General features: G+C 33.5%; 1 protein-coding gene across 1 annotated transcript in view; it reads right to left on the bottom strand.

Annotated features, from left to right (window-relative positions):
- Positions 1–13,603, bottom strand: part of CDH2 (cadherin 2) — a 250,692-nt gene that overhangs the window by 74,714 nt on the left and 162,375 nt on the right. The window lies entirely within an intron of this gene.

The following is a 13,603-nucleotide window of genomic DNA, read 5'->3' as shown; positions in this document are numbered from 1 at the left end:
GGGCTCATTTCCTCATTGTCCTTTATACATAAAATCTACCAGGCACTTTCCCAACTATCCCACTGCTTAGAATGGACAGTCCAAAGTCCAAATACATTTAGGCTAATGAACTTCAAGGCTCAACCCAGTCCCAGGATACAACTCCATTTAGTTAAACTTTGAGAAGCAAGGTATCAGAGAATTAATTTAATATCTATGTATTATCATTGAGAGCTACAGATAAAAGGGATGATTGATGACTTCCCTTCTCTCTCCCAGAAAAGTCTAGGGGTTATTAAGAATTTACTCAATTTGCTACATGTACTCATATGAGTAATTGATATAAATATGGTGAATTACATTTTAAACTGAAAGATACCACAAGTCAAGACATGCAAAACTTCATAAATGTATCAACATTAGACCATCCAATGGTCTATGTCATAACTTTTCACATGTAATATAGAGCTCCGAGTTTGGAACTATTACAATTCCCAGTGTCACTCTTCACCATAAGCTACAACTCTACATTACACAGTGCAAAAAAACGACACGAACCTTTAAATTTAATACTTGCATGCATAACTCATTGTTCCTTAAAACAAAAATCTATAGGAAAGGTTTACTAGTGACTATCACACGTTAATTGAATATGCAATAAAATACTTAAGTTTAATTTGGCAAATTGAAAGTATACTGAGAAGTAGGATGAGGCCAAGAGATGAACTCCCATCTTACCATTACTAATGAGCAAAAGACAGCTCTATTGAGTCTGCACTGTCTCATTTGGATATAAATGTCAGAATAAAGCTAGACAAGGAGGCAACTCTGAAACAAACTCATTTGCAAATAAAGAGAAAATGGCCTTTTTTTCCCTCCCTACACAGGGTCGAAGCTGGGTGAGCCCCTCCCACAAGCTGTCTGCAAGCTAAATATTCCACCTCAGTGAGTCAGACACTGGGAAAACACTTGGGGAAAACTGTGTCATGCAAGCCAAGTCATTTGAAAGTAAATTAGGTTTTTCATGGCCACTAACTCTAACCTATAATCAATGAAGAATGATTTAAATATTCTTTAATGTTATTGTGTGGGTGTTTCACTTGAGCTAGTACTAATTCACTTTAACTTAAAGATAAATTAATGCTGAATTATCAGTCTAGATTTTTATACAATTTCTAACTGTACAAAATTAGATTCTTCCATTGATTCCATAAACAGCCAAGTCAAACATGTGACTCAGAAATGAATCTAACAAGCTAATAACTTCTAATAAATCTTTCCTTTCTTAAGGCAGGTAGGTGGCACAGTGGATAGAATACCAGGCCTGGGATCATCAAGTCAAGCCCCATTTTCAGATACTTACGAAATATGCAAAACAGGCAATTAGTTTCTGCCTGCCTCATCTGCCAAATTTCTATCGATAAGAATATCAATGTACCTAATTCCCAGGATTACTGTTAAGATCAAATTAGCTAATAATTATAAAGAGTACTCAGAACAGTGCCTGGCAGATTTTTACATGCTATATAAATGTTAGATACTATTATATTTCATTTCATTCTCTCAAACAAAATAAAAAACTACACTACTCATGCTTATTCAAAATACATAAATACATGTGTATATACACATATTCAGGTAAAATTTATGAAAATTTTCCTGATTAGTTCTCAACTTGCATCACAATTTCTGCTCAGCAAGTTCTCATATTCAAGCTTAAACCTTATTCTTTTCCCCCTCAAACATCTGCAAATAAATCCACCTAAGAAGGAACTTGAATTTTCCCACATCAGCTATTAGACACTGTTGAATAAATTAATATTTATTATTTTTAAAGGACAATGGCTACATATTCTCTCACTAATGATAGAAATTTCTTAGGAAGTTTTTTCAAACTTTGTTACCTTTTACTTTTTCACTGTGACTGTCCCTAGTGACTTATAATTTTTCCAAATGTAAAGGGTCACTGTATATCTATTATGTCCTAGGGACTGTTATAGATGCTAGATACAAAGACCAAAATCCCTCCTCTGAAGGAGCTAATAATAATAATAATAATAATACTCTCTTGAGAAAAACAAAGTACATATAAGAGAATAAAACAGTAAGAGGAAGGGGACACAGGACTGAAAGCAGGATCATGCAGTTAAAAAGTTTGAGTTGCATATTGAAATAAGGGGAGGCAAAAATAATGGAAAAAATATACAATTCTTCAGTAAAACAAAATTTAATGCCTAAATACAAGATTAATAAAAATCTGAATTAAAATCTGTTAAATGTCTTATGTAAACTTTAAGTAATCTACTTAAATTATATTTTCAGTCTCCATTTCCTGACTACCTAGCTTATGCAATTTAAAAGCTTATGCATTAAACTTCATTAAGACCAACAAATAATGGATATAATTTATAAAATTACCTAGAAACAAAATCTTCAAACTAATTTTATCAATAATGTCATTTAACAAAATTAATGAGTGTCTGTTAAGTCTTCATAACAGAAGGGTCCAACTAACCACCCTCAGTATCCCCAGCAGGGGTTGGCATTTCTTGTTGTGCCTGTTGGTGGTGGTGTGGATCGCATTGTATTCAGGAATGGTTATTGATTTCTTTATGCAATACTTGGGGGATTTTGTTGGGCAAAGTGGTCTAGAAGAGCAAAAAGATTGGACACCCCTGCTTCATAGGATTTGGAAGGGTTTAGGGGAGGTTAGTATGACTAGGGAATTTAAAGATGGTAATGAAGAAATGGGAATAACTAACTCATCAATAATTCTACCTTGGGCAATCCCTTGACTACTGAGGGGTTAAGTGATTTGCCTACAGTTTGATACTTCGAATAAGAAAATGTAAGGATTGGATCCATTTTCCTGACTCCAAAGCTGGCTTCCTATTAATTATGTCATGCTGCTTCTATGAAATATATTAGCAATTAAAAACATTATTTCATGAAATATATAATAGAGCAACGTATGACTTGATGATATATATAATAAAACAATGTGCTAGATTTTACATTTGAGTTTTTTTGAAATATTTTCAGGAACTTTGTAAAATGTTTCTGAATGTGATGATAATAAATGAGCAAGATGGAGGTTTTTACTTTATTTTATTTTTTATTTATCTAAGGCAATGGGGTTAAGTGACTTGCCAAGGTCACACAGCTAGGTAATTATTAAGTTCTGGACTCGAACTCAAGTCCTCCTGAATCCAGGGTTGGTGCTCTATCCACTGCACCACCTAGCTGACCTGAGGTTATTTATTTTAAACAACACAGTTGATTTTTCATTCCAATAACTGAAATAATTATAATATTTTTGAGAGTGCATGCTAGTAAATCAAATTTTAAATAATTTATTTAATGGAAATTATTTCCCTTTCTCCATTCATTGAAAATATGTTTCATTAAATTGAATGTTTTAGAATATTTACTCCAGTGTATCCTAATAAAATCATAGCTTTGTTAAAAATGTAGAGGGAGGGTGGGGGTTGAGAAGCAATATAGAATAGTGATGTCAGTTCTAATTTTGAAGTAAGAGGATCTGGGTTCAAATTCTTTTTCTATTTTTTAAACCCACATGATCAGGGGAAAATTACATAACCTCTGGGGTCAGTTTTCTAATCTGGAAAATAAGAGGTTAGAATTATATGATCACTACCATGTTACAAAGGTTTAACCTTAATTATTAAACTTCAGACAGAAATTAAGCAAATGCTCACACTAGGCATCTTCTTAACACTTTCTTTGCTGTTAGAAGAATATTTAAATTTTATATCATATCACTGCTTTGAAGGTGCTTGTATTTTCCCATGCTCCAAATCACCCATTCAACATGTTAATTAACCACTTAGGCAGAATTTTCACACTATTAAAAATAGCCCCAAATTATAATAGCTTTAGTTTTCTCAGATCACAGAGATCAAGAGCAAGAATGATCAATATTACATTTAGTTTCCAAAAGTACCATGACCAGATATTCCAGAAAACGCAGTTTGAAAAATACTACTCTATTAGGGTAGGTAGGTGGACCAGTGGGAATACAGTACTGGGACTGAAGTCAGGAAGACCTTCCTGAGTTCAAATCTGGCCTCAGAGACCCGGCTTGCCTCCGATTCCTAATTTGTACAGTGAGTTGAAGAAGGAAATGCAAAGCTCTATAAGTATCTTTGCCAAGAAAAACTCACAGTCACAAAGAATAGGACACAACAGAAAAATGACATCACCAACATTCTACAGTATTATAATTTCTATCACTTAAAAGTGTTAAAAAAAAACCATTGGGCCTCAACATTATTCTCTTAACACTCTCAATTTCAACAAAACAGTAAAAAAAAGTTATTAAGCATTTATTTTATACTTAATATATAAGTGGCAGAAATTATATATATATATATATATATATATATATAGGTTCAGACAAGTATCATATTTACTCTCAAGAAGTTTATAGTCTAGAAGGAAGATATGACACTCAAAATCGATAAAATGTTAGATAATTCAAAATGTTTACACGGGAAGACAAAGTGCTTTGTGTGAGTGAGAGTTAGGGGAAAATATTTTAGTTTATTTAAAGGATGATTAGGTTTCTGACAGAAGAAATTTCTGGCAAATGAATTGTATTTTATGAATGAAATGTATTAGAGTTTTCAAGCTCTGAAAATCTTTACTTTTATACATTTTTTTTCTCATTTTTTTCCCCACAAATATTTAGTAAGCATACCATAGGTAGGATTTAAACTCATCTTCCTGTTTTTATGTCTAATTTTCTTTCTCTTTTTTTTTTAAAGAATTTATCTAAGGGGCAATGGAATTAAGTAACTTGTCCAAGGTCATACGGCTAGGGAATTAAGTGCCTAAGACTGGATTTGAACTCAGGTCCTCCTGACTCTAGGGCCGGTACTCTTATCTACCGTGCCACCTAGCTGCCCCATGTCTAATTTTCTTAAGAAACTTAAGAGAATGGGGGAGGCTAGGTGGCACAATGGATAGCACCAGACCTGGGGTCAGAAAGACCAGAATTCAAAACCGGTTTCAGACACTTAATAAATAATTACCAACTGTGTGAACTTGGGCAAGTCAATTAACCCTATTTCCTCAAATAAAAAAAAATTTAAAAGAATTTAAGGGGAAATACATTATTTGTATAATGGGTAGTTAAGTATCCAGTCATGTTCCAATACCACATAAGCAGCAAAAAATAGCAATGGATAAGGGTAAAAATATGTTGGTTGGTACCAGACTCTGGAAGCCTTTGAATATTAGGCTTATGTGGTTTATTTTGTTAATTAGTTAGGCATTTGAAGGATTTGGGGCATAGGAATGGCATGATCAGATTTTTTTTAATAAATATGGTTACTCTAGAGTGTTAGGAAGGATAGAACCTGGAATAGCCCAGGAAGATGTTAATGAAAGTATTTAAAGTTTCTAAGTTCTGCTCAAATATCATTTCCCCCAGGAAGACTTCCTTGGTTCTTTAAACAAGTGAAGGGAAAGGAGGGGGTTAATGTCAGAGATCTTACAGAACAAATGAGATAAAACTAGTGATAGTAACTAATTGGGAATGTGAGGAAAAAAAGAAGTGTCAAGAATAATGTATAATTTCCAATCATAAATAAATAAAAGGTTCACACGAAAATAAATAAAATTATCATACTCACAGATTAAAACAAACAACAACAAAATAATTCTTGAAAGTGATTGCACCTTTCACAGAAACAACTATTATGATCAACTTTCAGAACAGTAAGAGAGTGTGATATATTACAAAAACAATTACTTTATCTCTCTCTGGAGAAAAAAATAAGTGAATATCATCTGAACAAGAGATACAATGCCAAATGAAATATAAAACGAAAAAATATTAACTATGTATTTCTTTCTAAAGGTAAGAGATTCTGCCCCCCCCTCAAAGCAGCAGCAGGAGTGACATAAAAGAATGATTATGCCACCAAATAATATGAAGTTCACATATTCAACAACATAGTAATGTGATGCATCAAATTTCTTATATTAAACTGTTGGAGAAACAGAAGGGTTATTGCCACTTTCCCTGATATGCATTCTAATAACTCCAAATTTTAAAGAAGCTATCTACTTCATTGATATTCTTCCTCTAGGCATCTGTATGTTATGAAATTCAAAGAAATATCCCTCTTTTGACAGAACTGAGCTAAAAATATATAAAATTGTCAGTGCCCAGGAAGAACTATTCTCTTTTCACAAAGAGTGCCCATTAACAAATTACACTGAAGTATCGCTTTCCATAATTAAATTTCTTTGACAGAGCACAGGTTGTTGCATAGCTGCTTTTCCCCAGCTGCATGGCTATTAGTCTTTGAAATTCGATTCAGCTGTGCTTGCTTCATTTTTCAGTCTACTTTGATGTCAATGGAGGGAATCCTGATTTTCAAAGTTCCTCTTAAAGTATTAGCTGAGACTCTTATACAATAGGAAAAAGATCTTTTGGAAGCAGCTCTGTCTCAACCTCACAGACATTACCACAAAAAGAAAAATGGAACCCCGTGCCTAATTCAATTCCAATAATAACACTCTAACCAATCCCAGTTTGACATGAAAGAGTTAATGTCTCCTTGAGTGTTGAATTTAATATGTAATATATCAAAAGGGGGGGGCATGTGGTATTTTTGGAAAACTTTACTAAATTTGATCATATTATCTAAACATTACCCCCAAACTTTCTACAGTATTAAGCCTGAAATTGTATAGAAGTACAGTTATTATGGAGCTATTTTTATAGACCTTTCATGTACATAGCTCTTCAATCGTAACTAAATAAAATAAGCTAACCACCATTTCGAAGGAAATCTTATCATTTCAAATTAAAGTATATTCAATTAATGAAACATTTCATAAATTGCTTTGTTGACTAGGAAAATAAGATAAACCTAAGTTAGATTCTTACTAACTTAATGACACTTATATTTCAATGTTTATCATTTTACTGAGAAGAAGAAAAAAAAAGTTTTGTTTATTCTGGGTAAAAAAAAGTATCCTGAACTCTTTTTGAAGACAGTGACAATAGTGCTTAACTGAAATTAAAGATTCTAAGTTTTTTTTCCTTTTAATTGAGGAAATGTTTCCTTTTAATAGTGGCCAGGGAGCTAGAAAGACCCCCATTCAATCCTTACCTTGGACACATACTGGTTATGTGATATTGGATAAGGCATTTAATCTCTCAATGCTCTAGGCTGGAAGTGTCAAACATACTAAGATCCTTAACACTCTCCAGTAGTCGTCTATAGACTAAAAATAGTAATCTATAAATTGTAGAGGATGTGCCAACCTACACTGACAAAGGGGATTTCCTCACACGGGAGTTATCTTTACCAATGGAATTAAATGTCCAGTCCTTATCCCTGTGCCTTTCATGAACAAATGAGCATAGTAGGTAATTCTGCATCAAGATTATAAAGAGCAGACAAATATAGAAGCTGCTGACCTCAAGGAAATAAAACGTACAAAACCTAAAATCAGCAGAAAATGTATGTGATATAAATCATTTGGCTCCTAAAAGATTTGCCTAGCCATTCTATACATTAATGATAAATGTTTAGAGAGGATATATCAGATACTATGCTACAACAAATTGAAATGCTTTAGAGATTCTTAATGAAAGAGATATAATCTAACATCTTTCTAACTCCTATTTGAAAAAGTACCAAATCAATGATGCAAAATCCGTTTAAATATTTATTATGATGACAGGAAAGGAGCCAAGAGATATAAATATAATGATGATGATAAGAATTAAGGTTCTAGAAGGGACAATCTCCTGGAGAAGATGGAAGAAGAAGGGATAAAGGAGACAATGTACATGGGTTGGCCCAAGTAAAGAACAAGATTATCTCTTTATATGAAATGAATGAAAAAATAAATAGCATAGATTTGAAAAAAAGTGAGATGAGGAACATTAGAAGGAAACATTCTCAGCTAATGACTTCAATTTGCTTTGTTTTATTGATGGATGGGGTAATGAAGGTCTTTAGCTGCGAGTTTAGAAGTAGCACCATAAATAGAGAGATGAGAAGGTTGGTAACAGCCTCGGTGGACAGCATCTGAATCAATTAGGGATGACAGAATTTTTGTCTTACTGCAATGAGGGACCAATTGAGATTACATAAAACATAAATTTGAGGTGGATTCTATCACACAGTTTTTGTGCAAGGAAAAGTAACAAAATACTGTGGGTTTTTTTTGAGGCTTTTGCAAGGCAAATAGCTAGGTAATTATTAAGCATCTGAGGTCGGACTTGAACTCAGGTCCTCCTGACTCCAGGGCCAGTGCTCTATCTACTGCACTACCAAGTTGCCCCCAAAATACTGTTTCTTTTGGGATATTTCATTTTGCACAAGCACTTCAAGGATGCCTGTGTAGTACTACTTATTTTGAGTGACAACTGCTTATCGTTAGATACAATTTTGTGCTCACTAGGTTCTTATTGCTATGTTCAGAAATGCAGTGACTTCCAGATACTGTCATTGATAGACTCTTTTTAAAAGACATTTTTTTAAAAAAGAGCTCTCCCTACTATCTGAATGATACGCTTGACAAACATCTGCTTATGTACAGTCATTGACAAATGTTTTCCAAATACTTTTATTGGTTCAATAAAATATAATAAGCCTTGTCTTCCTTATTGGCTGATGCTTCCTTTTATAGCAAGGACTAAATCTGAAACTTGTTCTCATTAACTATGCTGGATTGAATGAAATTAATTGATAAATATCGTGCAATTATGGGTTTCTCTGATGTCTTCTATGCAAATGAGTATCTGGAAACATCTTGGGTCTGGTAGCAGTCAGCTTTTCTCAGAAAGGATCATTATGTATTTGATCAACACTACTTGATTTTTTCCTAATTCAGTCATTTTTCAAAATTTTTATTTAGCCTGTATGTGGAATAACTTTGCTCTAACATATAAAATGAGTATATTGGTTCCCACCTAGTCAATTTGTTGCATATCATGCATGGCAGGGGAATTAAAGTATTTTTGTGGATCTACAAATCCACTAGTGCTGGTATTGAACACAATTGTTTCACTTTTCTATAGTGACAGGTTATTATTCATGTTTCCCTACAAATATTCCATGGAGTATTTATCAATGTGAAAGAGGTCTTTTTTCTGGTTCTTTAAGCCCCTAGGAAATAACCATGCACTATTTTTTTTCTCCATTTGTTATTTTACCATTTGATTGACTGCTTCCTTCCTCTTTAATACCTTTATGACATTTTCAAGTACTAATTGTCTCTATTAACATATTTCAGCCTCCTTATACTTACCATGCATCTTACCTTTAACATTTGGGTTGTTGCTTTAATTTTTACAAGGTCATAGTGTTTAATGATCTGGAGCCACAAAAGGGAATAATGATGTTAAAAGTGTTGCACATTTGGGAGCAAAAAACAGTGTTAGGGAACCTGGGTTCAAGTACAATTTCTGACACAAGTAGGCTGAATTGACACTGGATCAGGTCAGAGCACAGCTGCTTAGGGTTAAGGCTGTTTAGACAACCACCAAATTTAAAAGTTATCAATGGATAATGCAAACCTAAAGAGTGGTATAAGTCAGGAGTCACATGACACTAAATTTGACCCTGTTTAATCAATGGATGGTATCAAAACATGCAGATGACACAGAGAAAAATCTAGCTAGAAGTGTGACAAACTACAGAATGTCCAAAAAAGTATGACCATGAGGGTGAGATTCAGAAATCAGAAAATATGAGCAACAGGTTTAAGAAACTAGGAATATTTCATTTATAGAAAAGTATGAGGGGATAGATATGACTGCTATCTTGAAGTATGCTGAGGTTTGTTATGCAGAAGAAGTAGCATGTATGCTCTGCTCTAGAAGCTATGACTAAGGCTCAAATACCTCAAAGTTTCAGAGATTCAAATATCAGAATAAAAATAATACAACATTTTATATATATGCATATACATGTATAATATAGAGCTTTATAGCTTAAAATACTTTCACGTAAGTTATTTTTAATTATATATGTTTAAATATCAAAATAAAGCCTCTAAAGTAGTATGGGGCTGGTCTTTAACAGCTAGTGTAATTGACCTTCGGAGATGTTAAGGGGACCTGTCCAAGATCATATGGCTAACACACCGCAGAGCGGGGACAGAACTTAAACCCAGTCTTCTCACTCGAAATCTAGTGTCCTTTTCATTTCACTCTCCTGGCATGTATAAACATAAATTAACGTCAGTATTTTTACTGTCCAGAAATGGAATGTCAAATTATCTGAAGTGATGATTCTAAAGCAATAGTTATACAATCTTTCCCTTTTATTAACTGTACCTTAACTGTATTTAAAATGTAATGCAATTTAAATATTTAACTATAATTAAACTATAGTCTAACTATTTAAACTCTGAGTTATACGATGCAATTAAAAAAGTCCTCACAATTTTTTAGCATAACTTATCTTGTACTCTCTAATTTGATCAGGTTGGCTTTTATGAAAAGATGGGGCAGTTAGATAGCACAGCAAAAAGAGTGTCAGGAAGAGGAGTCTTCCTGAGTTAAAATCTGGCCTTAAATACTTATTAGCTGTGACCCTTGGCAAGTCACTTAACTCTATTTGCCTCAATTCTTCTTCTGTAAAATGAACTGGAGAAGGATATGGCAAGCCACTCCAGTATCTTTGCCAAAAAATCCCAAATGGGGTCACAAAGAGTTGGACACTACTGAAAACTACTGAACAAAATTAAATTGAAATATGTGTGTGTGTGTGTGTGTGTGTGTGTGTGTGTGTGTGTATACTTCAAAAAAAGACCTCTTTTTGTCAGTGTCTAAAACAGTGACAAAAAAATCGTATTACTTCTAAGACAAATCATGTGGTTTACCAGTACTTGTGTAGATTATCAGCTGTCAACAGAATGAGAGAAAATTTATGTATGTAGAAAAGTAGAATACACTTGGTATTTATCATTTCCAGCACACATTGTTGCAGATTTTTAGGTCCATGCTAACTAAACTTCCAAGTATCTCCAACACCTAGGGATTTCATTTTTTAATAGAAACAGAATTGTTTTCTAAGATTTGAGAGTTTCTAAGAGAACCATTTTATTTGATAAGTGCCTCTGTTATAGCCTTAAGGCTTTGCACGTAATTTTACAGTGTATAAGAAATCATTTCAACTTGGTTTTGACAAATAATAAAAAGATTCTTTGATTACTACTAAGCGAGGAACAATATTGTTCATCTTTTTTCCATTTTGCCTTTTCAAGTCTTCATGGCAGGATTCATACCCCTCCTTTTATTTTTTTTTGTCTTAAGTGACTTGCTGATGATTGAGAGACAAAACTGTTTTCCACATGACCCACTTTAGTGATGATACAGAAGTGAACTTTCATAAAGTATGAACTGTTAGTACATTAATTTACTGATGATGGGACAATGAATTGGTACAATCTGGGGAACTGTAGGGAAAGCAGTGTGGAAATTATTCAGATAAAATGACTAAAATGTCCACACCTTTTGACCCAGAGATTCTACTGCTAGACATATTCCAAAGTAGTCACTCACAAAAAGAAAGGCTCCAAAACACTAAATATTCAAAGCAACACTGTTCTGTAACAGTAGGGAATTGGAAAGAAAGTAGTTGCCCATTGATTTTTAGAAATAGCTAAATAAGTTGAGTGCCTGTTGACTAACTAAACAAGACTGATCTCAAAGAAGAGATATAAGAAAATATCTCTCCTTACTCCTTTGAAGAGAATAGAGGTACACAGGTGCTAACCACATTATATAAGGTCCTATCATTTCAATATATGATGAGTTTCTCTCAATATTTTTTCTATTTTTTTCTTTTTAATTCTTTACTATAAGAGACAGAGGGGTTGATTCAGGAGGATATTTAGGTGATTACAATGACATACAGTATGGTTAAAAACTATTAAGCTGATTAAGGATAGTGTTAAGTGGAGAATACATTTTTTAAAATGGAAGAATTAATGTAAAAATATTTAACATAGTTATACATGTATAACCTATATTAGATTACCCTGTCTAGGGAAGGGAAAAAGGGAGGGAAGGAGAAAAACAAGGATCTCAAAAACCTTAAAAAATGATTGCTGGAAGCTATTTTTACATGTAGTTGAAAAAATAAATAAATAAATTTATTTTTTTAAAAATAGGAAGCAAAAGTGAAAGAATGAAAATTGAAGTAATTTTTTTTTACTCTATATCATGCTGCAGTATAGGTACTATAAAGGACTTATAAGAAAAGATTTGGGAATTGTTGAAAAATAATAATCTCTATAAATAGTCAATTGTTACATGCATATTAAATGATACTTTGTTAGGCACCTCCAAAGTACCTTCAAGTAAGACAATTTGAAAGAAAAGTGATGAATGTAATTGAATTCAATGACTCCTTACAGATGATTTAGCCTGCCTAAGATGTTGACATTAATCACCTCTATCTTGGTTAAGCTCATATAATGTTGCTGCTCAATGTTAAATGATGATAATAATTATTTATTTCTGGTTCAACCCTGAAGTAAAGGAAGACAGTCTCAGTCAAGTCCATATTATTAGGAAAAAATATATTAGCAGCAGCTAAGTAGCACAATGGATAGAGCACTGGACCTGGAGTCAGAAAGATCCAAGTTTAAATTTGACCTTAGATATTAAGTAGCTACAACTTAAGCAAGTCACTTAACCCTGATAAAAGAAAGGAAGGAAGGAAAGAAAGTATTTCATCTTCCCAGTACTACACAATAGAAATATAACTAAGATATGAAAGAAAATAAAAGGGTGATTTTTTTTTGGAATTCTTATAAACCACAAAAATAAAATTCCTTTAAAAGAGCAAGAAAAATTGGTCAGCGAAGGAAATGTTCTCTTATGGATGGACAAGCAACAAGTCCAAAACACCTTCTAAGGTTTTTGAGCCTGAAAAGTTAAGAGCATGCTAACAGTTGAAAAACTACATTCATCAAAATGATTACTATCTCTAGCCCTATCCAGAATGATTCAGGCAAGGAAGTCTGAACGATACACCAAAGTACTATTATGATGAAGCCAGTTCCCAACAAACAAACAAGTTTATTTCTAAGTCAGTTGTTTGGAACCTGGAGCACATTTTCTTAAAGGATTGCTAACAATAGTGGATGGGTTCCCATTGGGCCAAGAGAAGCCTAATTAACTCATGGTTCTGTCGATACTCATTTATTATTCTCTTTCGATATGACACAAGGACTAATACAGCCCAATGGAGGTCTTCTCCTGATTGTTATCATTCTCTTTTCCTGAAAAAGTTTTAGATATATTGTGAGTTAAAATAGGTGTTTGTGATTTGAAATCCTAAATATAATTTATGACATCATTTCTAAGGGAAAACATTTTCTGTGGTGTATAGCTCAGGGAACACTTATGCCCTGTGTCACAGCTGTAGCAGCTGCTGGCCCCAGAGTGTTAGGAAAAGACAAACTCTCGGAATGTTTCTGCCTCCAGTTGAGAAGTCATTCTAACTGCCCAAGGAGAAAGGAACATAGTGAACTAGGGAAAACTTTTGCCTCTCCAGGGCTCTTTGGGGACAACTTACTACCCATCTGTCCTACAAACCATGCTGCCTCATCCCATGGA

Source organism: Macrotis lagotis, chromosome X (assembly GCF_037893015.1).
Source record: "Macrotis lagotis isolate mMagLag1 chromosome X, bilby.v1.9.chrom.fasta, whole genome shotgun sequence".
NCBI classification, from domain to species: Eukaryota; Metazoa; Chordata; class Mammalia; order Peramelemorphia; family Peramelidae; genus Macrotis; species Macrotis lagotis.
The sequence above is the reverse complement of the archived record's forward strand: the minus strand, read 5'-3'. Positions and strand labels throughout refer to the sequence as shown.